General features: G+C 39.0%; 1 long non-coding RNA gene across 1 annotated transcript; it reads right to left on the bottom strand.

Moving 5' to 3' along the window:
* Nucleotides 1-3,849: 3,849 nt before the first annotated feature.
* Nucleotides 3,850-15,618, bottom strand: LOC127220455 (uncharacterized). Its single transcript, XR_007834370.1, has 4 exons — nucleotides 15,517-15,618; nucleotides 7,395-7,508; nucleotides 6,224-6,262; nucleotides 3,850-4,009 (listed from the first exon to the last, which is right to left on the bottom strand). It is a non-coding gene; the product is annotated as an uncharacterized LOC127220455 (long non-coding RNA).
* Between the last annotated feature and the right edge of the window lies 1 nt (nucleotide 15,619).

Here is a 15,619-nt window from a genome sequence, read left to right as displayed (position 1 = left end):
TTTCAAGGCCAACTTGGGTTGCATGAGACCTTGTCTTAAAAAAGAAAGCAGATGAATAAGAGGAGGTTGTAAAATAATAACCACATCACACCTGAGACACTAAGCACCCAGCATTCAGTTCTTGAGACTGACTGGGTACCTCAATAGTTGGAATAATCCAAGAATAGCTGAGAGTAGCTGTCTCACTATGGGGATAATGACCCACATACACTCATTTCACATGTTGGGATGCTCCCAGAAGCCCAGGAAATGTCCTAGAGCCTGTGGTCCCTGTACCATTATAAAGGCTTGGAAATGCTGATTCTGCTAGTAGCAAAGGAACCAGCAGTGTGAATCAACACAGCACAAGAGGGAAAGCCAAGAGACAAAAGAGACCGTCAACAGTGTGGGCCTTCCCACATCTGGGAAATGAGGACAGTTCTTCAGATGAGGCTTTCTAATCTGCTGGTTTGTGGCAAATTGACATTAAAATCAACCATAATCAAAAAGAAAAAGCTTCCCTAGCCTGCCAGACCCTGCCTACTTTTGGATTTTGTGTTCCATGCAACTCCAAATCTAGTCGTAGTGTTCAGGACCTAGTGTGTGCTTTACGTAGGAGCTCTTGTAGGAGAATTAGCCCATTTTGTCCCTGTTGTAGCATTGCCACAACACTGTCCTCCAGCATCTGAGCTTGGGACTGGGAACCCATTCTTAACCCTCAGTCCAGGCTGTTGGGCTTTGTAAGGGACATATTTCAGTGTCTCCGCAGGACAAGGGTAGGGCTACTAGTAACATACTTCCTCACAGCAGCAGTCTGCCCCAACCAGATGTCAGCTAACCTAAAATGCCAACATTTCAAGGCTGTAAAAACCTGCAAACTCGCATGATCATCTGGGCTCTGCCTCCTTTCCAACACCACAAAATAACACAAAAAAGTTACAGAACAAAATGGCGACCCATCTGTAGTCTTCAGGAACTATCCTTAGATACAAGGCCTAGCAAATACAACATTAGACCCAAAGTTTGCATTTTAAGAAAACCTCCAAGTATATCTCCAAGTAAACCTGAAGCAAGTGACAGAAACCACATTGGGGGTGGGGGGGATGAGAACACTAAAAGATGGAAAGATATGCTGAAGGATTGACAGAATTGTGTTACCCAATGCAATCTAGAGATACAGTGCAATACTCATAAAAACACCATAATGTTTTTTTACAAACTTAGGAAACAATTACAAACTTGTATGAAAGCATAAAAGACTAAATTATGCAACCCTCAGCAATATCATAGAGCCCAGTCTCACACTATGGAGCCATAGTAACAAGAACAACAAGGTACAGACAAAAGGCCACCAAGAGATGAGTAGAGCATTCAGACCATAAGCTTATGTACATTACATTGTCAAAGTTGTCAAAAACACATTGGACAAAATACTGCCTCTTTAATAAACCATTCTGGGGAAACTGGATTTCCACACACAGAAGTTAGGTTCACATCATTCATCTTGTATAAAGGTCAAAATGAATTGAAGATGACAGTGTAAGACCTGAAACTGTAACCACTGGGGGGAAATAAGTGAAAAGGATCCAGGACTACAGGATATAATCCCAAGAATTGATAATGGAATTACATAAAATCTAAAATTCTGAACAGCCAAGGAACAATCACTGGGGAGAAGAAAGCCTACTGAATAGGGGAAAGAACGAAAAACAGCTCATTACACATCAGACAGGATTAATACCTAGAATAATAAACTTCAAAACTTACACAAGTGATACATTCAATAAATGGAATGGTCTAAATAGACAGTTCTCAGGAGAAGGCATGCAACTGGCCAATAAGTAGTTGGAACTCACTCAACATCCTGAGCTAATAGGGAAATGCAAATTACAACTGCTTTTGAGATTTCATCTCCAATAAAGCTTATCATTAAGAAAGCATGCTGCAGAAGATGTGAGGAAAGAGGAGCCCTTATTCACTGATCACGGGAATGCAGACTGATGCAACTACTTTAAAGAATCATACCGGGTGGGAGAGGCAGGCTGAAGAGGGATCAATGGTTAAATGCACTTGTTGCCCTTGCAGAGGACCTGGGTTTGGTTTCCAGCAGACACGTGTTGGCTAACCACAATCTAACTCTAGTTATAGAAGATCTGACACTTGGCCTCTGTCCACTGCACACACCTGCGTACAGACAGACATGCAGACAGAACACCATTCCAGGTGTGGTGGCACACACCTTTAATACCAGCAAATACAGAGGTTGGTGGATCTCTTGAGTTCGATGGCAGCCTGGCTTACAAAATAAGTTCCAGGACAACACTGTCTCAAAAAAAAAAAAAAACAATACTAATAATAATAAACCTGTTTTAAATATCAGTGTATATTCCTCAAAAACTTGGAAATAGAGCTACCATATGACTTAGCCATACCACTTGAGTATAGACACCAACAACCAAGCAACATGCCACAGAGATACCTTCCCACCCATGCTCATTGCTTCACTATTCACCATAGCCAGGAAACTGAACCAGCCTATGTCCTCATCTATAGATCAGTAGATAAATGTAGTGCAAACACACTGTGGAATCTTAAACAGCCATACAGGAAAGTGCAGTCACGACATTAACAAGAAAATGCACCCAACTAGAAATCATTAAGTTTTTAAATTAGCCAGACTCACACAAATACTACCTGTTTTATAACTCTGAATTTAATTTAGGGTTATGTGTGTGTGTCATGATATAGGAGGAAGAGACACAAAGGGAGGTGGAAAATTAGTGGAACGCTTGTAATAGGAAAGCAGAAAAAGGAGACTAATGGGGTGAGTGAGAACAAAGCATAATATGTATGAAAATGCCATGGTGAAAATTAATTTTAAAAAAGAAAACCATTCCGAAAAACACTACCATCAAAAGATAGACCCTTGATATCAAATGCTTGCTTGGTACTCAAGACAGTGCCTGCCAATTGAGTTTCCTGGAACAAACACTCCTTGTCTGCATGTGTGTACATAGTGTATTCTTGGGTCTTTGTCAGCCTTGTATTCTCCAATTTCCTGCCCTTATTAAAATGTATAGGCCTAATTACAGGTCCTGAGAAGATTAAAAAGAAAGAAAGAAAGAAAGAAAGAAAGAAAGAAAGAAAGAAAGAAAGAAAGAAAGGAAGAAAGAAAGAAAGAAAAAAGAAAGAAGAAAATACGTATTGTACTATGGAGTAAATATACCAGTGAAGGTGGGCAATAAATGTAGATAACAGATCTGCCCAGTTATCTGCACCATTGCTGCTAGAATATCAAAGTCAGTCTAGAAGAGTGGCAGAGGTTGAATCAAGTGTCATAGAACACTAACCTATCATGCCCACGGCCCAGGATTCACCCCTACTTGGTGGTGTGGAATAAAGGCATCTAAGTGTTCTTTACATCTCACACCTCAGGTTAATTGTGAGGAATCCTGCTTAAACTATTAAAGAAACTCCAGACTACGTATTGCCCTGATGAGGCAGTCTAGTAGCCTTATCAAAAATAAGATTATTCAAAGTAAAAACCACTGACCTGAGAAAAAGTGCCCACATTATTCAGATTAAATCATGTCTAACTGTATAAAAGATCACTGAGGTATATAGACATTTCTAAGAGGAAATATATGTATAGTATAAAATATTCCTATTGAAAATAATACTTGAAGTGCTCTGAAATCTTTGCAACTAATGACAATCACATATTTTTAAAAACTAATAACATGCTAGGTACAGTGGTAAATACATATAATCCCAGGATTTGAGGGGTGGAGCCAGGAGGATGGGGAAATACAGTCTGGGTTACATGATACTCTTAAACAAAACAAAATCAACAAAAAGTAACTTCCCAGGATTGTTTTTATTTTTTACCTTTGAGGGGTTTTTTGGACAAGTACCTTAGGCTGAACTCAAATGTACTATGTGTTGAGGCTTGTCTTGAACTGATCTTCATGCTTCCACTTCCCAAGTACTGAGACTGCAGATGTGTGCCACCATGCCTGGCTTGCAGCATCTAATATTAAAATCACAGTAATGTGGAAACTAAAGTCACTAAAACTGAAGATGTGAGCCAGTGAGTAGGCAAAGAATTAGAGTTCAGGTTGGTGTGAGGTGCTATTGAAGATCATTGCAGAGATGCTTTAGTGATGGGTCCCTGATAGACAGGTACAGTAGAGCATTTCAAACTAGCATTGGCATCCTACATTATTCCTACATGAATGAAAGTTGAACTCACACTGGAAAAAAAATCAAAAGGGGCATTATGTGGGAAAATCAAAGCATTTCTTTTGGATATTTGTCATTTTCCATTGATTCTCCAGGCTAGCTTTGAACTCCTGGGTACCTCCTGCCTGTTTTCCAGGTAGCTGGAATTAGAGGTCTAAGAACATATCTATTCTTTCTCCTGTAGTTCTATCCTCACCCTGCTGTAACTGTACTCAAGAGCTGAGAGGAATCATACTTGTGGACCTTCTATTTCATTGCTTAGTGTCACAAACTAATACTAAATGCAATGGCATTTTCTTTTCTGGGATTGTCATGTCAAATCAAACTCTAGAGATGAAGTTTTCACAGCCAGATCTTCGATTCTCAGCTATACAACAGATTTTATACTATGTATGACATTGAGCTGGCTAGTTTAATGTCAATTTAATGCAAGCTAGATTCACTGGAAAGGTGGGAAACTCAATTGAGAAAATGACTCTAAGATTCAGCTGTAACGCATTTTCTTAATTATCAATTTATGAGGGAGTGCCCAGCCCGGTGTGGGTGGTGCCAGACCTGGGCTGATGGTTCTGGGTTCTATAAGAAATCAGTCTAAACCTGGGCGGTGGTGCATGCCTTTCATCCCAGCATTCGGGAGGCAGACGCAGGTGGATCTCTGAGTTTGAGACTAGCCTGGTCTACATACACAGTGAGTTCCTGGACAGAGAAAGCCTATCTCCTATCAATATATATGTACAGTCCACTATGTTCCCTAAAGTATCAAATTTATGGAATAATGCAAAATTCATTTATTCTAACTCTAAAAGTTTCCAAGGTCCAAGAATAGTCTCAAATGAGACTTGGGTAATCACTTCACTATGAGAGTCTATAAAATCAAATAGCAATTTACAGACTCCCAACATACAATGGCACAGAATACACATTTCCATGCCAAATGGAGGAATGGGGATACGGAAGCATGTGTCTTTCACCTGCATGGATTTCTATGCACCAGTTCATGCCTTTTACCAATGGATGTCAAAAGAGGATAGCTTATCCATTGGAATTGGAGTTATAGACAATTGTGAGCTGCCATGTGGTTACTAGGAATTGAACCCCAGTCCTTTGGAAGAACAGCCACTGCTCTTAAATGCTGAACTATCTCTCCAGCCTCTAATTTTAAAAAAATGATACAGATAGAATGTCCAGAAATAAGCCCATATACAGCCAACCAATCGTTGACTATACAATTGTAGGAAATAGTTTCTTTATAGATAGTGCTATGAAAACTGATATCTATATGCAAAACATGTCCCTGTATCTCTGCCATATACAAAAACACAATGAAGCTATATCTCAAAATAATATAATGATAACACAGTACTACTAATAATGAAGTCTTGCCTATCTGTAGGATGGTGGAACCTGGAGGATTTTATACCAGTTTAAATAAGCCACATACCAAAGGACAAATGATACATGATGCTATTCATATGATGAATAGAAACAATCAAGGTCATAGAAGCAGAGTAGAGGAGAATGGTAGCTGCCAGAGGTTGGAAGAAAAGGTAGTCATCAAAGGTTGGGGGAAGAATTTGTCAAAGGTGTAAAGTTCCAATTGTATACAGTCAATAAAACTTGTCTACTCTACATACAGTTAACAATAAGTATTATATCTTATAATTTTGCTAAGAAGGTAAACTTCAATTATTTAACACAAAAAAATAAATACAACTTCAGAAAGCAACTTGGGAGTGAGAAATCAGTTTATTATATAGGGAATAGTGATTATTTTATGTGGTTTCACTTATCTCTGAATTCACCAACTTGTATATGTTAATTATCTATAGATTCTTCTGAGAATGTACAAAATATTTCAAGATCTTAAAGATGAGGTAAATTAGAGCAAAAAAATACAAGGTGTTCTCTGGGGGGAATATATTTTGATATATTGCTACTAGTCACTTTTCTGTAATTATAATGCGATATCTCCTACTGGGTAATTTAAAAGGAATTTATTTACCTTTTAGTTCTGGAAGATTTGAAAACGTGGTGCTTGGCCCTGATGATGGAAACATGAATGGCATCACAGGGTTAAGAGCGTGTGAAAAGAAGAAAGAATATATGGTTATTCCAGAACCCAAAGAGACTGGAGTACCATGACAGCTATATTAATCCCTTCTGAGGGAAGATTCCTAATGACCTAGTGACCCCCTACCTGATACCCATCCTTTAAATGTCCTATCAACTCTGGATATTATCATAATATAAAGTTCCCATGAGTATTTGGTGGGGGCATACTTAAATCATATGCAAAGCATAGTACATCCGTGGGTAGGGAATAGCTTTTTATGACAGACAGAAAATAATACATGAAGTTTTCAAAAAGCTCATTTTTTACTAAACAGACAAAAGACAAATCCTAGTATTTTAAAGAAAATATAAAACCCTATAAGTACATGGGAAATATTCAGACTTATCAACAGTGGTGGAGTGCTAATGTTTAACCACTGTCTCTCCCAGCATGAAAGCACTACTTTGGAGTGTTTGCTCACTTATGCAGGATAAATATCACAGAGTACTCAAGGTGCCCCCTATGAAGCCACTGCAAACAACTGACTCATGAAAGCGGGTTCTAATGGCCACCACATTTGTAATCATAGAATTGCAAGATAAAACTACCATGAAATAAGGGCTGGAGAGATAGCTCAGTGGTTAAGAGCACTGACTACTGTTCCAAAGGACCTGAGTTCAAGTTCCAGAACCTACATGATGGCTCACAGGGATCTATAATGAGATCTGGTGCCATCGTCTGGTGTGCAGGCATACATGGAGGCAGAATGCTGCACATGCAATAAGTTTAAAGAAACTATCATGAAATAGCATTTCAGTCAACAGACTGATGATAATTAAAAGCCAAACTGACATAGTATTAGCAGAGCACAAATGGAAGGAGTCTCTTTAGCTAACTATGAGAGTGTTTCACAATTTGTTTATTTGCTTTCTTGAGGTTTTTGTGTTTAAGATAGATACCATTGGTGTCTAAGGATGGCTTTTGTCTCTTCTGATATAATTCTGATCAAATAACATACATATTTATGGTTGGTTTAGTCATGTTTGTGTATCTCTTAGTGATCCAAAAACAACCCCCTAAAATTTTATGTTAGAGCCTAGAGAACAGGGGAAAAACTTACCAGCAATATTCTGAGATGCCTAAGGTATTACACATAATCTATGGTTCTCCGAAGGTCTCTCCCAAATTGAAGAGTTTCCAAATATGGCTTGAACAGTGTCTTTATCATGTCTACCTACATGGAGAAAATAAGACACAGAAAGTAAAAACCGAAGCAAGTGTGGTTGAAGAGAGAAAAAAAAACAAGTGTATGGAATCCAGGTTAGCGTTGAACTACATTTGCCCATGAATCTTCAGCTCGGTAGGTAGTCAGTCAGTCAATCATGTAGCTACTATGCATCTTCACTATGCCAGGCATTGTGCTTGATATTGCAGATATGATGCAACCATCAGACAAATAATGAAGTTATTATTCAATAATTAAAGTGTGCAAACCACCAGTAAGGAAAAATACAGGATATTTGAGGATTGACAGGAGGAACAAACTTGGTAGAGAGATGTAGGTCAGGGGGCCTTCCATGAGTACATGCATTAAGATGAACTCATTGCGGGAATAATGACTGGCACAGGAAAACATGCCATGCATAAGAGGAACCCTGTGAGTATTCTGAACCCTGAAATAGGCTGGAGCTGTGTTTTTAGATGAGTTGCTTTCTGACTGAGACAATAAGTCAGGTGTAGTAAAAAGCAGAGGTAATGAAGCTTCTGATGTGGGTCTTCCTAGATACATTTAAGATTCTGGATTTGACTGCAATGTCATTAGGAAACTGTTGAAAGACAGGAAGTAATGTCATATTTTCATTTTTAAAAGGTTATTCTGACCAGGTAAAGCAGTGCACACTGGGAGAATCTCAGTACTTGGGATACAAAGGCCAGCATTGTGGCATAGATCTGTAATTCCAGCACTAGAAAGGCAGAACTGGGTAAACTGTACAAATCTAAGGCAAGCCTGGTCTATATAGCAAGTTCTAGGCCAGCCATAGCTTCATTCTAAAACCCTATCTCAACACACACACACACACACACACAGCTAAAGGCAAAGGGAAGGAGAGGACAAAAGTGACATAAAGAGCCTCTTTTATACAGGCTTCAATCCTACCCATGAGGGACAGCCCAAATGAAATCACCTCTTAAAGGCCCTACCTCCAAATGTCATTTCCTATGTTCAATCTGATCAAAACCACAAACCAGACATGGATAAACTACTTGAGTGGGAGTTAAATACGGATTACTTTCTTTTTAGTTGTAAAGTTGAGGTTTGGCATTAGTGTATTACTAGTGTGTATATCTTTGAGAGGACCTATTTTTATGCTTGTACATATAGTCAATTATACCTTTTTATACATATATTAGTGACACAATTGTTGTAATTAGTTTCACTTGTCAATGTGACCATCATACTTCTCACTTTTCTAAGAAACACATACAGATGTTACATAGGATTAAAGAGAAGCTTTGTGGCTGGCATTAGCTTAGACCTCACACCAAAATGAGATTTCATCTTTTCCTCTGGAGTGAATCTGTACATCCAGTTGGTGGTGGTGTTTTTGTTCTTTGTCTCTTTTGGGGGCCTGTCACCCAGCTCCCAAATAATCATACGTGGGAATTAATTCTTACTTATAAATGCCTGGCCTTAACTTGGCTTGTTTCTTACCAGCTTTTCCTAACAAGTTACTCCACCTACTTTTTTCATGCCTGTGGGACTTTGCCTTTTCTAACTTCTGCAAATTTACTTTCACTCTGTAGTCAGAGGCTGGCTGTGAGGCTGTTTGGCTAGGCCCTTCTTTTCTTGCTCCTTGATCTCTCTTACTTCCCGATCACTCTTTTTCTCCTTCAGTTTAGTCTCTCTGCCTGTCACCCCCACCTACCTTTTCTCCTGCCTTGCTATTGGCTGTTCAGCTCTTTATTAGAGCAATCAGGTGTTTTAGGCAGGCAAAATAACAAAGCCTCATATAGTTAAACAAATGCAACATAAAAGAATGTAACACATCTTTGCAACATTCAAACAAATGTTTCACAGCATAAACAAATGTAACACACCTTTTTAAAGGCTTACTTATTTATTATGTAAGTGTTCCTCCTGCATGTATGCCTGCAGGCCAGGACACTGGATCTCATTGTAGTTGGTTGTGAGTCATCATGGGATTGCTGGGAATTGAACTCAGGACCTCTGGAAAAGCAGCCAGTGCTCTTAATCTCTGAGCCATATCTCCAGCCCCAACACATCTTAAAATAACATTCCACAACATCCAGTTACTTGACAAACACAAATTGCATCCTGGGCACACTGCCAGTTTCTAGGATAAAAGGGCATGATGGGTGAAGGGTGCAGCTGGAACTGAGCCAGTGCCTTCACCACTGGCAGCCTGGTGGCAGAATTTATAAAAGCCTCCCCATCCTTGACTAGTTTCTCTACACTTCTTCAGAAGCTCTCCTTTGGAGGTGCATTCTCTGGAATACAAGCCGTCATGCTACAACTGTATTTTGAAGGCTCTTCCAAGATCTGCCTATTTGGGAAAACATGGTCAAAGGCAGCAATTATTTCTACTTCGGGTCTTGCCATCCAGGGCTGTCCACAGTGAGCACATTGCTGTGGAAGGCAGATGTGAATGAGAGAGCCAAGGAAAGACCAAGTCATGCATGTACTATGACTCTTAACAGCTATCTACCTATTAGGTAAGTCACTCCTCCCTTAGAGTGGCATGAATGGAAGAACTTGGGGAGAGAAAGGTCAAGCTCTTGTCCCCAAAATATCTGATGTAGGTCTTGGTTTTGTGAGGCCCGAAGCTCATTGGATTTGGGTGGTTCTTTCTGAAGAAAAGAATACAAAATTAGAAGCATAGAATTTAGTAGAAGAGCAGCAAGCTCAAGGAGCGGAGGAATAAGCAAGCACCATGGGTTCACAGTAATCCTCTTTTTGCTATTTAGAAGATGATACACATTTTTCTGTGGATTCACCTCACAAGCAAAGCAAGTCGAGCTTTGTAATAAGGCTTCATCAAAACAGTGTAGTGGCTCCTGGAAACGTAGAGTCCAGCTATCAGACAGGCTCTGTCTGGGGTTGACTGACCTAACATCCTAACAATGTCACCAATGACCCAGTTTCTTTTAATCTTTCCACTGCTCTGTCCACTATCTATTTGATCTTAGGTGGCTCCCTGCAAGTTTGAGCCATGAAAGCTAGTAGCACCAGACTGCAAACTTCTTCTTTTCCCTCAGAAGAGGAGGCAACTGCTTTGACTATACAGCACCAGTTCTGGGCTTCACATCTGTTAGATACAAGCATCTGGGTAAGACCTAAGCCAAGCATTTCAGCAAGTGGAACAGAGCAATTGTAAATGTCATAAGCCAGTCAGGGCCCACCCACAGAGGGATGGGGTTATGTCTCATTCAAATCCTGGAGCTGCTACAGGATGGGAATTGAGATCTGTGAAACAGCCACAAGATAAGCCAGAGAGTAGATTCTATACCAAATTTTTCAAGATATTTATATTTGCCTTCCATTTTTACTTTTTCCTGCTGGGAGGCTGAAGCCTCTAAAGGACAATAATCTTTTTATTCACTCTTTTCCTAGTGCCAGTGTTAAGTGCTCAATCTGAGAGAATAAATTTATTACAAACTAGAAACATTAAATAGCTAATTTATGTAAAGTAGGTGACTTTTAATGTTAGAACAGTTTAGCTACTGTAGGATGTAAGTTGAAAGGAACCTTCAGGGCTAGTGCTGTAGCTTAATTATACCCAAAGTTCATGTTTAGAATGTACAAGGCTCTGGCACATATGAAAAAAAAATACATGACTAATATCCTGGTCAGAAGTATATCTCATTAAGGAAAAAGTAAAACAGGACAGGATTTTTTTTAGTGGCTCTTCAAATGTAACATATTTGAATTACCATTGATTTAATAATGCCACTATGTTTCACAAAGAAATAAAGACAGTACAAATGTAAAGATTATTATAAGTTTATTTTGACATTTATAGAGGGACAATTATATTAAATGTGAGCTCTAAATTTTTAGTTTTATAACAAAAAAGTATCACTTTATCGCAGGCTGAAGTGATATTTCACATTTTTTAAGACCAAAAGAGAAAAAACCAAGTAACACCATGGTATGGTAAAGCAACCAGAAGAAAGAAAAAAAATTTGCTATGACCTCTGGTTTTCTATTTTCCACCTCTTACCACCTATATTCATTCCCGAAAGACAGACAAAAACTTCTCTTAAAACATGAGACATTTGCCAGGTGTTGGTGGCTCATGCCTTTAATCACAGCACTTAGGAGGCAGAGGCAGGTGGATCTCTGTGAGCTACAGAGTGAGTGCCAGGACAGGCTCCAAAGCTACACAGAGAAACCCTGTCTCGAAAAAACAAACAAACAAAAAAATGTGACATTTTAAATATACCAGGCCTTTTAAAATTAAATGTAATTGTTGGGCAGTAATCGCACCCACCTCTAACCCTAGCACTCAAGAGGCAGATGGATCTCTATGAGTTCGAGGCCAGCTTGGTCTATAGTATTCCAGGACAGCCAAGGATACAAAGAAAAGCCCTGTCTTGAAAATTTTTTTAAAAATATATATACATATACAATTAATTAATTTGAGATTGTGGCAGAGGTCTCACAGGCTTACTACAAGCTACAATCCTGAAGTTCTAGGATTACAGGTATCTAAAAACATAACCAGCCCCTCAAAGGTTTTTTTTTTTTTTTTTTTTGCTTGTAAGGACATAGATATTTAAATTTGGTAAATTATTCTGTTAAAACACTTATTTTCAAACTGAAGTATTACCTCCATATTTCCTTTTTTTATTTTTTATTTTACATGTTGATCCCAGTTCCCTCTCCCTCCCTCTAACCCTCTCTGCCCCCTCATATGCACCCTGACCACCCTCCCCTCTCATCCCCCCCACCCCAATTCCACATGTAGGGCAATGCCATCCACGTGGGGTCATGTAGATCTTCAAATGACTTGACAGATATACATGACCTCCATATTTCTTACCTTCTAGTACAAACTGTTATTTATTAAATCAAGTTATACTTTCTGGGTAAGTGTTATATTGCATTTAGGGTGGGGAGATTAGGTTACAATTATTTTAAACCAAAGCTCCACTTGGGGAACCTAGGCATGGTAGGTAGGAGATTCAGATGTCTATGGCTTGCCAAGGACTTCAGCTATTCCCATAACAATTTAAATACGCTGACTTTTGCATACTAAACAGGTTATTCAACTCTCAGACTTGATATTCTCTGTAGAGTTTGAATAATCGCCCTTTCTACACACATAATCATTATTCACATTTATAATCATCTCTATAAACATGTCAGTATGATTAAATCCCTATAAGGTTTTCTAAAGTCACATCTTGCTCTGACTTTCTATACAATTTTAGCACTGGAAATTGAGTACATTTTAAACAAAGATTAGACACCTGTAATATTAGCAACTTGAAAGTCTGAGTTTTAATCCAGCCTGGTGAAGCCTTGACTCAAAAAATAAATAAGAAGCTAGGGCAAGAAGTCAGGAATATAAGCCTCATTTGCCATCTGCAAAATCCTAGGTGGAGTGCCCAGCACTGCACACTCAATAAAAGGTGTGTGTGTGTGTGTGTGTGTGTGTGTGTGTATGGTAGTGCACACTCAATAAAAGGTGTGTGTGTGTGTGTGTGTATGGTGGTGGTGGTGGTGGGAGACATACATAATATGCTATACTTTCAAAGAAGTAGAATTACATTTTAATTTATCTGAAAAGAAAAGCCAACAGTATATGGCAGGTTTTGAATGTTTTTATATGGAGATTGTGCACATGGTTCTCATGCCAAGTTATGTGAACTTTCTTTATACAGCATCTCAGTTTGTTAGATCACCTAACTACCAAGTACTATTTCATAAGGAAAATATCTGGTGACATGCTAAATTGCTCTCAATAGTAATTAAGGCAAATTAATTAAGTAGCCATTTGGTTTGGTAATAGCTGCTTAAAAACGGGATTCTCTACTTCTAATAGACATATTTTGAGCTTTGTGGTAGTTCAGCAGATTCAACACTGAATATGTGTATTTAGCGTTATTAAAATTCCCAGAGTGAAGTCCCAGTCATTATTAAAATTCCCAGAGTGAAGTCCCAGGGCTCTACAATGGCTCTTGTCTTTAATTTGCTTTCCTTTATTTACTTCTGACTTCATTTATTTCTCCCACATTCATCTGCTCAAGTCACACTGGCTTTTCTGGTATGCTGAGTATGCTGGACTGAATTTTCTGGTATAGCTGAATGTGTTAGTTAAAATTTTAACTAACAAAAAGGGGTGGGGTGATAGCTCAATGGTAAAAATTAATCAACAATCAATGCCTCCTGATTTCTTTAGTTACTGCTTCATGTCCTTGTTTTGTTTCTTTGTTTTGTTTTGATTTTTGGTTTTGGTTTTATTTTTATTTATTTATTTTTTTGTTCTATGAAATGCTTTTATTTTGATATGGATATACATTAGTTTCTCAGTTTTGGTTAGCATGAAGAAATGAGCTTGAAAGTCCTGCAGTAGTATAACTTAGCACTACAATTTTTAAAAAAAACAAGTTGTAGCATTTCACTTATTAAAGATGCATATATATATATATATATATATTAATATATTACATATATATATATGGCTGAGCCATCTCTCCAGCCCTAAAGATGCATTTTTAACTTATACATAAAACATGAAACTGCATGAAGATGCAGTACAGCATAATGCTCTGATATGTAATATACAACACGTAATCTTCACATCAGGTTAAGCACATCCATCATTTCTGCGATAAAAGCCTTTATGTTCAGTCTCAGTCTCATGATTCAGCCTTTGCATCGAAACCATCCCCGGCCTCCAGGATCCTTTCCTTGGAATCCACGAGGCTGATTTCCACCACTTACTGTTCAAAGTCAGCCTTTTCAATAATGTCTATCCTGTCCTGCTGCTAAGAATTCTAACCGCCTGCCCAGTCTCTACATTCTCCATACCAGTGGCTCAGTTCTGCTCTGTGGTATTTACAGCCTCCTGTTTGCTTTGGACTATGCTCACCCGCCTGGTGTTTACTGTCTATTTCTTATCTAGTAACTTTCATAAGGAGAAACCTTTATGTCTTGTTTTTCCTTTTTTTTTTTTTTTTTTTTTTGCTTCCTCATATTCAGTATCAGAATAAAACTGTGTGTCGCAGTAGTCCCTGTTTTGCTTTGTTTTGGAAGTGAAGTCTTACTTTGTGGTTTGGACTGTTGGAAATGACGCAGGCAGTGACTGAAAATAGCTATCTGCCTCAGGCTCCTGAGTTTGGGGCCTACAGCTGCCCTCAGGGTCCCCCTTCAAAAAGTGAGTATTTTCCAATCTTGCTTTACCTAAGCAGGAGCCCAAGTATGTGCCAATCCTGTGCTGTTTCAATGCCTAAACTTCTTCAAAGAATACAACTTGTTTATCATCTGCCTCCAAATTTAGGTGGTGAAAACCACATCAATTTCTAATTTCCCAAACTTCAACAAGGGCTGTTTGCATTTTCTAAGCAATACAACTGATAAAAACTACAATTACACACACACACACACACACACACACACACACACACACACACACACACACACACACACGGAGAAATACACAGATCCCCAGCACTGGGATATGGTGGGGATTAAATAAAAATGTACTGTTTCTGAGTGAGTTTTAGTGCAGCATTACGTCCCCCACCCCCCCAAACTTCTTGAGAAGTCTGTGGTTGAAGCAGAAGATGTAAATCCAGAAAGTAAGTTTTCTTGTTGGATTCTAGGTAATTCACCCTATTACAGCGAGTTTTGACCAAGGATGGTACAAAAGCCAAGCAAATATTGTACTTCTGTCAATCTGCTTTTCACAAATAGACTATTAAGATACCTGTCCTAGGGTTAGGTCAGCTTGGCTAACCTGAAGTCTCATGAGCTAAACTCATGAGTTGAGTTAACTCAACAAATACATAGAGGAAGGCCCCAAACCCCTCCAACCCCAGAAATGAGACCGAGAAATGAAAGTCCAAATATTAGGATTTAGCAGTGCCCGTGAAATCCCAGGCGGGTAATTCACAGCCTAGAGTGACTGCGTGATGAAACATCCCATCCTGGCCCTGACACCTGCCCCTCTGGCAGTGACCCCCCCTAGGGCAGGATGGATAGGGTGACTCACTTGGGGCCAGCCTTCCCCGGAGGGCAAACAGGGTCGACGTCATGCTCTGAGACTCTGGGTCCGTTTGGGGGCTTAGGAACCAGGACACCCAGGAGCCAACCTC

Source organism: Phodopus roborovskii, unplaced genomic scaffold (assembly GCF_943737965.1).
Source record: "Phodopus roborovskii unplaced genomic scaffold, PHOROB, whole genome shotgun sequence".
NCBI classification, from domain to species: Eukaryota; Metazoa; Chordata; class Mammalia; order Rodentia; family Cricetidae; genus Phodopus; species Phodopus roborovskii.
The sequence above is the reverse complement of the archived record's forward strand: the minus strand, read 5'-3'. Positions and strand labels throughout refer to the sequence as shown.